Source organism: Bos javanicus, chromosome 22 (genome assembly GCF_032452875.1).
Source record: "Bos javanicus breed banteng chromosome 22, ARS-OSU_banteng_1.0, whole genome shotgun sequence".
NCBI lineage: Eukaryota > Metazoa > Chordata > Mammalia > Artiodactyla > Bovidae > Bos > Bos javanicus.
In genome coordinates, this window is record NC_083889.1 from 60,196,571 (window position 1) to 60,206,214 (window position 9,644).

Below are 9,644 nucleotides of genomic sequence, written 5' to 3' on the forward strand. Positions count from 1 at the left end.
AACTCACCGGCCTCAGGAGCCCACCAGGGCTCACAGAGGTGAGACTGGCTGACAGTTACTGAAGCCTGGAAGCGAGCTTTTTCTGCACAGAAACACAGGGTGTGTTTGCACGGCTGACAGTGCGCTGAACACAGTGGGTGTGCCCTCCGTCTTCCACTTCCTGTATTTCTAAAGGAAATGGCTCCAGCCTTACCCTCGAATCCTAACTTCTCCACGACTGTGTGACGTCTACGTCACCCAGGGGTCGACGACGTGATGACGTACATCCTCGCCTGCGTATACAAGGGTACCGAGCCCTGAGAGATACGGACTGAAGTGGTAATCAGTGATTTTTAACAAATTTTGAAGTCACAGACTCCCAGGAAGTTGCAGAGACGGAGCGGAGAGGCCGGGGGGCGGGAGTCGGGGCTTCGCACACGGCTTCCGGTGCCGGAGGCTGGGGCCTGCCTGCTGCCGGGCGGGGTTGCTGTCTGGGCTCCCGCTCAGCGGGACTGGGCTGGGGGAGCGGCAGGGGAGGCCGCCCCCCGCCCCCGCCCCGCCCCCGGCCTCTGCGGACGGGATGGCCGGGTGGTCTCCAGTCTGCGGTTTTCCTGGGCTGCCCCCTCCGGGGCCTCTGCCTGGAGACGGCGGCTTTGCTTCCAGCCTCCTGGGTGGTCTGGGGGCTGGCCTCTCTGCGAGCGGGTCTGGGGTCCACGAGGGAGCCCACCGCCATGCGGTTCTCAGCCCAGGGCCTCGCCCACGTGCCTCCTCCCCATGGTTCAGAGCCGCCCTGTCTGTCTGTCTGCGTGTCTGTGTAGCTTCCAGGCCACTCCCCTGTCCCGCTTCCGCAGGACCGCCGGGCGCGTCCTGAGGGGGTTCGGGGGTGGTAAGCGGAGTGGTCGGCATCTCTCCTGCTCGCAGTCTGGTTGGAAACACACCGTTTCCCCCGTCCTTCTCATCTCAAGGTGCCTGAACTACCCTCTCAGGGCCAGCTCCCCACTTGTGAAGATCAGACGACGGCCAGTCCGGATGTCCTTCTCGCCGCTTCCCCAGATTCGCTTTCCTCTGTGCAGCCCTTTCCCGACCTGGACGCTGAGCTCTTTTCCTCCGACACCCCTGGTTTCTGATCAGTGTCTCACCCTCGGGGCGCCTTTTTGCCGTATCCTGTAACTTTGTATGTAGAGCGTTTTCCTTTAATTCTAAGAATTTCAAGATTTGTGTTAATTCAAAGGGTGATTTTAGGAGTATGTAATTTCATTCCCAGGAGTGGAAAGCTAACCCTTTATTTCAGAGATGCAAGTGTACCGCGAGGTTCAGAGGTTTCTATTGAGGATGGTAAGTCTCATCACGTGAGTGGAGGGCAGGGGCTTCCTTCTGCTCTTTCTGGTGATTTTCAATCTTTTAAGTTTTAATTCTGGAGAATTGTGGTCACCGTTTCTTCAAATATTCCTTTTCCATCAGCTGTGTTCCTTCTGAGCCCTGAGAGGCAGCCTGAGCCCAGCCTTTGCCCCATGCTTCCTGTCCTTACAGCTTACCTGCTGCCTCCCCATGGGGCCCTGCCCCTCCTGCTCGACATCGCTCCTTCTTAGTTCAGTTCAGTAGCTCAGTTGTGTCTGACTCTTTGCGACCCCAATGGACTGCAGCACGCCAGGCTTCCCTGTCCGTCACCAACTCCGGGAACTTGCTCAAACTCATGTCCATTGAGTCAGTGATGCCATCCAACCATCTCATCCTCTGTCGCCCCCTTCTCCTCCTGCCTTCAGTCTTTCCCAGAATCAGGGAATCATTCTCCAATGTTTTCCAATGAATCATTTCTTCGAATCAGGTGGCCAAAGGATTGGAATTTCAGCTTCAGCATCAGTTCTTCCAATGAATATTCAGGACTGGTTTCCTTTAAGACAGACTGGTTTGATCTCTTTGCAGTCCAAGGGACTCTGAAGAGTCTTCTCCAACACCACAGCTCAAAAGCATCAATTCATCGGTGCTCAGCTTTCTTCATAGTCCAACTCTCACGTCCCTATATGACTACTGGAAAAACCATAACTTTGACTAGATGGACCTTTGTTGGCAAACTAATGTCTCTGCTTTTTAATATGCTGTCTAGGTTGGTCATAGCTCTTCTTGGAAGGAGCAAGCGTCTTTTAATTTCATGGCTGCAGTCATCATCTGCAGTGATTTTGGAGCCCTGCAAAATAAAGTCTGTCACTGTTTCCATTGTTTCCCCATCTACTTGCCATGAAGTGATGGGACCGGATGCCATGATCTTAGTTTTTTGAATGTTGAGTTTTAAGCCAACTTTTTCACTCTCACTTTCATCAAGAGACTCAGAATGGCCAGACAGAATGCCCATCATCAAAAAACCCACAAACAATAATTTCTGGAGAGGGTGTGGAGAAAAACAGACCCTCTTGCACTGTTGGTGGGAATGTTAATTGGTACAGACACTATGGAAGACGGTATGGAGATTCCTTTAAAAACTAGGACTAAAACTACCATATGGCCCAGCAAGCCTACTACTAGGCAGACACCCTGTTGTTGTTCAGTCACCAAGTTGTGTCCAAGTCTTTGTGACCCCATGGACTGCAGCATGACAGGCCTCCCTGAGGAAACTAAAATTGAAAAAGACACACGTACCCCAGTGTTCACCGCAGCACTATTTACAATAGCCACGACATGGAAGCAACCTGGATGTGCGTCGACAGATGGATGGATAAAAAAAGCTGTGGTATATATACAAAGGAATATTACTCAGCCATAAAAAGGAACACATCTGAGTCAGTTCTAACGAGGTGGATGAACCTAGAGACTTTTATATGGAGTGAAGTAAGTCAGAAAGAGAGAAACAAATATCATATATTAACGCAGAACATAGATTATAGAGATGGTATGGATGAACATTTGCAGGGCAGCAGTGGACACAGAGAAAGAACAAACTTAATGGACACGGTTGGGGGGAAGGGAGGAGAGGTCTCCCAGGGCTGCGGTCGGCTCCATTGCCAACCTCTGTGCACCAGACGGAGCGTGAACTGTGCACGAGGAGCCGGGCAGTGCAGGGTGGGGGGATGGCAGACATGGGTCCCCATGTCCAGCATCCGAGGTGCAGCCTCCACCAGCCCAGGCTCTGCAACACTAGGGTCGCAGACAACAGTGTCCTCGGGACACCAGAGAGCGAGCCAGGGCAGGGTGGACGGCCCTAATGCCCATCCTGACGTCTCTCCCTCTCACGAAGCCAAGCTGGCGGGGGTGGTGAGACATGCAGAGACAGTGACATCCAGCCAGTTTCATCATGTTGTACTACCTCATTACATCTAGTTTATATTCAATGTATGGCGAGAGACACCAAATTCCTAAGTACTTTAGTGATTATACTTAATATGTGACACTTCCTTAAAAAATACACTAGTTGAAGTAACAAGAGCGAATTTAAAATAACACACTGCATACAGGAACGTGGAAAGCCTTCAAAGTTGGCATAAGAGTGACCAGAGGTCAGGACTGAGTGTCTGGGTGTCCATCCAGACATCACTGCATGGGGTGGGCTAGGCTGTGGAAGCTGGCCCCTGACCAGGCAGGAGGGCCTCTCCACCCTGCAGAACAGATATAACAAACGCAGCAGCTGCCCAGCCAGTGAGACACCTGTAAAGAGGTATTCTGAGAAACGTATCACCTCAGGTTCATTGCAGAGGAGACCGAGAGCTCCAGTGGAAGTTAGAAAAGCAGCCACAGAAGAAACCCAAGGACAAAATGAAAGAAAAAATACAAAGACAAAATCCACAAACACAGAATAATGAAATGATTTTAAAAGGTGAAAAACCAAAACAGTGTTTGTTTTTTAAAAAAATACACAAGACATTGGGAAGACTAAGAAAGATGAGAGAAGACATACGTAAGCAAAACACAGAACTAGAAAAGCAATTCATGAAAGCGACGTGTAAGTAAATGTCGTAAGCAAAGTGATGGTGCCCTTTCCACTGAAAAGCCCCAGGCGCAGACAGCTTTACAGATGAGTTTTCCAAACTTATTCATAAGAACACTCCAGAATATTTCTTTAAAAGAGGAGAATTTTGAAATTAATTTTTGGAAGCGATTATTACCTTATATTCAGAGCTGGTAAAGTCAACACAAGAAAACACATCTGGGTTATTTCCCCTTCCTAAATCCTAAATAGCACAGGAACAAACCAAATGCAAAATGTCTTATAAGAGAAAACCTGTGACTGGACGTACTTTACCCCAGCAATGCAGAGATAATTTTCCACATGAAATAATTCACTACATTGTTTGGCTACAGAAGACAAAAAATGTCTACCTTAAGGTAATCATTAATGATTACAGAAAACTGTCCTTGGCAGATACAGAGAAAGGGTTTGATAAGGTTTCAGTATATTCTGAAGTGTTAGAACTCTCCGAAAAATAGAATGGCAAGGAATAATGCTGAGCTTGATAAAGCCTATATACTCAGTGCAGGCCTCTTGAAGAAAATGAGAGGCCAGGCAAACCAAAACTAGCCAAGGATGTGGAAGTGGGCCACACAGTCAGCAAGCGTGAGCTGACGGACACGTGCGCTCTGCTGTCACCGCGAGAGAGTAAGTCCACAAACTGTACTGGGTTTACAACAGTGACTTTTGAAGAACTGGTTTACCACAGGCCACACTCTCCAGCAGGGGAATCAGGGCACAATCATAGTAGAGACTGACTGCAGTGAGTGCCTCAGGTGGGTGTGCACGTGGCCAACGTGGCCAAGTCTTCCTTCTGACTTAGATTCCCACTAGAAAATGAAATGAAGTGATGCTTTACTTCCTAGAGAACAAAATAACTGCCAACTTAGCAAAAAGGGTTAGCAAAATATCCCTTAAAAGTGAAGGACCAAAAAAAGACATTTTTCAGGCAAACATAAGCTGAGAGAGTAACTCACAAGAACCTGAAGCCAAAGAAACACAGGAAGAAGAGAAAAATGATTCCAGTTGCAGGTGTGGAGATTCAGGAAGGAAAGAATGCAGGAACGGGAAACAAATGGAAAAATGTAAAAATAATGATTTGCTACTAAGTCACTTCAGTCGTGTCCGACTCTGTGCGACCCCATAGACGGCAGCCCACCAGGCTCCCCCATCCCTGGGATTCTCTAGGCAAGAACACTGGAGTGGGTTGCCATTTCCTTCTCCAACGCATGAAAGTGAAAAGTCAAAGTGAAGTCGCTCAGTCGTGTCCAACTCTTAGCGACCCCAAGGACTGCAGCCCACCAGGCTCCTCCGTCCATGGGATTTTCCAGGCAAGAGTACTGGAGTGGGTGCCATCGCCTTAAGACTAAGCAATTGACACTGTCTTGTCAACTTTATAACAGAGACGTAGAGTGCAGAGTACATTACAGCAATTAGCACAGCCCGCTAGGGAGAAGTGGGAGACTGGAGCTGAACTGCATGGTTTGGAAACTGGTACAAATACTTGTATCAAGTAGACAGTAATCCATGGAGGGTCTGTAGTTTAATCTTTCAAGTAACCGCCTTTTAATCTTTAGAGTAACTGCCAAAAGAATGATAGACTGAAGTATAATTTAAAAGTAACAGAGAGATACAGTGGAGAAATGTTTTAAACAAAAGGTTCAGGAGGAGGTATGGACCCAGAGACCACAGTGAGACGGTGGGCAAGGGCAGCCGCATCAGGGACCACACTAAACAGATGGACGAAACAGTCCAGCTACAGGACAGGTCACGAGCCTGCGTTTTTAAAGCTCTCTGAGGCTTTAAGGGACACTTTTGAGGACGTGAGGGTGATCTGGTTGCAACACCTGTCACCCAGTGGTCTCAGGGTTGACTCAGCTGATCTGACTGGGTAGGTGCGTGTCCCCCGCTCCCTCACCGCCCCACGTGTGTCCCTCCTGCAGCTGCACGCTCGGTCAAAGAGGACGACCGTCCCAACAGAGGAGGACCAGTCTCCCGTCAAGGGTGTACTGTGCTCCCCTGCTAGAGCCTCCAAACAAGCTCTCAGGAAGCACGTTTGAATATAACAGCACAAAGTGCAAATAAAGCAAACGCTAGATAAACGAACAGATAAATTTCCAGACAAAACAGACTCTAACGCGAGAAGTATTGAACAATGTCAAGTGTGACACTATAAGAATAAAGGGACAAATAGTCCAGACCATAAAACAATAAAACAGATGGTCCAGACAATAAAATAATAAAACACACAATAACACATCTTTAGACAATAAAGCAACGATGGACAGAACTAAAAGGAAAAACAGAAAAATGCAAAACCATAGATTCTAATTCTCTCAGTAAATAATAGAACAAGAAGACATGAAAAAATAGAAGATGTGAACAAAATAATTATCTACCTTGACCTAATTGACATATGTAGCATATTATACCAAACAATTGAAGAATTTTTTTAAGTACACAAAAACGTTTCCTAAAATACAGCATATGCTGTGCCCCAAACTGAGAGTTAGTATGTTCCAAAAATTAGTTTGAGATGGAAACATAAAAGGTAACACAATAAAACTCCAAGAAAAAAATATGAGAATATGTTCATGACTTGGAAGTAGACAAAGAATTAAACAGGCTTAATAATTTTAAACAGATTGAAGAGCACTAATAAAATTTGACAAATAAGACTTCTATAAAATTAAAAACTTCTGTTCACCTACAGACGCCATTTAAAAAGCCACAAAGAGGGCTTTCCTGGTGGCTCAGTGGTAAAGAATCTGCCTGCTACTGCAGGAGACACGGGTCTGATCCCTGTTCTGGGAGGATCCCACGACAGATAAGCCCATTCACCACAACCGTTGAGCCTGTGCTCTGGAGCCCACACACCGCAGCTGCTGAGCCCAGGAGCCGTGACGACTGAAGCCCACACACCCTAGAGCTTGAGCTCTGTAGAAGGAAAAGCCAGTGATGAGAAGCTACTGTACCACAAGGAAAAGAAGCCCCTGGAAGCTGCAGCTGGAGAAAGCCCACACAGCACCAAACCCAGTGCAGCCAAAGGGAAAGAAAAGCCACAACGAATATTTAACCAGCACTTGCATCTAACAAAAGACTTTTCTATGGAATATATAAGAGTGGAATGCCTCACCGCCGTCCCGAACACTGGAAGAATAGGGCTGGTGACCCAGATTGTTCCGGGGGGAGGAACATATAAGGAACGTTTTATAAACATGCACACTCAAAGAGCACAGCCCCAACCGAAGGGCAAAGTGAGGAACTCTCACCTCTCCAAATAGGATGTGCAAATGACCATTTGATCTACCCTAATTCCTTCCCCCAAAAAAGCCAGGTATAAAATACACTGTTAGGCAAAAATAAAATTTAAAATTAAGAAAATTTAATTGAAAAAAATTTAAAAACACACACTTTGAACACTTTAGGGAAAACCTACACTCTAAGGCCAACTGGGAACGTGTGTACGCTCTGCAGACTACGTACTGTCAGGAGTGATGACGGCACGGCCTGCAGGACAGTGCCCTCGTGCTGCAGAGACGCACGAGAAAGGGTCAGGCATCCAGAATTTACTGTGACACCGTTACCAGATTAGTGGGGAGAGGACAGACTGAGAGGGGGACTGATGGAGAGACACAGGAGACATCACTTGTAAGAATATGATTAGTGGGGAGAGGACAGACTGAGAGGGGGACTGATGGACAGACACAGGAGACATCACCTGTAAGAATAAAAGGGTCAGGCATCCAGAATTTACTGTGACACCGTTACCAGATTAGTGGGGAGAGGACAGACTGAGAGGGGGACTGATGGAGAGACACAGGAGACATCACTTGTAAGAATATGATTAGTGGGGAGAGGACAGACTGAGAGGGGGACTGATGGACAGACACAGGAGACATCACCTGTAAGAATAAAAGGGTCAGGCATCCAGAATTTACTGTGACACCGTTACCAGATTAGTGGGGAGAGGACAGACTGAGAGGGGACTGATGCACAGACACAGGAGACATCACCTGTAGGAATATTCAGGTGACTGGAGACAGGAATTAAAGAAAGATTCGCAGGAGGAACGATCCACGTAGGTGGAGGGTACGTGCGCGTCCATTCCTCCTGCTCCTCCTACCATTGAAATTCTCCAAACACAAAGAGGAAGCAGGGCAATAAAACCATGGGGGTGTGCGGTGTGGAGGAGCTGTGGGTCTCTGTGGCCTGCAGCCCCCGACAAGCCACTCCACCGAGGGCCCTGGCCCAGCTGGCAGGCGACACTTGGTGTTCTCTGGGCACTGATGTACCTGGGGTGGACGGTGGTGACAACCTGGTCCGGGCTGGTCCTTGGGACACTGAGACAAGTGGCCTAGCAGCCTAGCTACCTGAGGCCACGCCCACCCTCTGTGGCCTCCCGAGGGGCCGGTCCCCTGGGCACCTGTCACCAGAGGTCTCAGATTTGTCCAGACTTTTGCAATCAGTGCGAAGAGGGAAAGGCCCCGTCTGCATCCTGTCTGAGAGATAACTCAGCTGAGGGAGAGTGAGGCACGCGTGCCCTCTGCAGAAGCGCTGTCCGGAGCCCAGGGCTGGGGCACTGTGAGGGGCAGAGGCCTGACCTCCACACTAGACAAGGAAACCGCTTGCAGAGCTAGGACCGAACACCATCACCTTCAGGTCCCAGGAGACGTGGCTTCTTCAAGCTCAACAACCTTCTAACACAGCGATTATTCCAGATTCCAAAACTGTGTCAAGCAACTTGAGTGTTTCATTTTTACCCCCTTCACAATGTACTTTTAATGATTTCTCTCGGAATCAGTAAAGAAAAACACTTCTGCTTCAGAGACTCACGTTGTACAAAATGCTGCTTGAAAGCGAGCTTCCATGGTCAGCGCACAAACAACAGTAGATAAATACTCTAAGTAACTTCCACCAACCTTCAAGCTGCACTATATGAATACTGTTTTCACTTTTATTATTGTTCACACCTATGGCGAACACAGCAGTAATTGGAAGATGAGAGAGAGGCCTATGAGACACTTAGAACCGTGAAGAAGATTCTGGTTTGTCTGCTGGCAGAAAGAAGACAAATAATATTTACTTGATTTTCCCCTTAGTAAGAATTGTTTTAAAAGATACAGAAATAAAATATCACATATTACTATGGAATACATCTCAAGTGATACATTTAAAGAAAATTTTATGGCATTAAAAGTTATATGAGAAAAGAATAAAGGCTAAAAATGACTTGAGCGAGCGCCACCTACATGGTGTTACGAAACAATCCGCCCACAGTGGACACAGGGAGCAGAGAGCGCCTTCAGGAGACACAAGAGAACTGCTGAGTGAGCAGTGGGGTCAATAAAACCAAGAGACCTACGTTAAGATTTCTTCTTTTAATATATGAAATATTAAGAAAGAAAAGTGGGGTACCACAGATAATCAACAGAGTAGGAAATAATCACATGAAAAACTTTCGGTAACAAATCTGAGAATGATCGGAAGTGTACGCATGCAAATGAGGCTGGGTCTTTCTAACGAGTGAAGCATGAACCCAGCTGACAGCACAGCATCGCTTATTTGAATGCAAGACGCTCACTATTACACGTTTTATAAGAATGGCCCGTGCTCCCCATCTGTCCCAGCAGATTGGGAAGTTATCTGGGCGGCGGGCACAGCAGGGCTCATTGGACCCCACGGCCCCTAAGCACCGGAGGGCATGGCCTCCAAGCACATATCAGAG

General features: G+C 47.6%; 1 long non-coding RNA gene across 1 annotated transcript; it reads left to right on the forward strand.

Moving 5' to 3' along the window:
* The first annotated feature begins 219 nt into the window (after nt 1-219).
* Nucleotides 220-2,189, forward strand: LOC133235613 (uncharacterized). The gene is made up of 2 exons (XR_009732605.1): nt 220-318; nt 945-2,189. It is a non-coding gene; the product is annotated as an uncharacterized LOC133235613 (long non-coding RNA).
* Nucleotides 2,190-9,644: the final 7,455 nt, after the last annotated feature.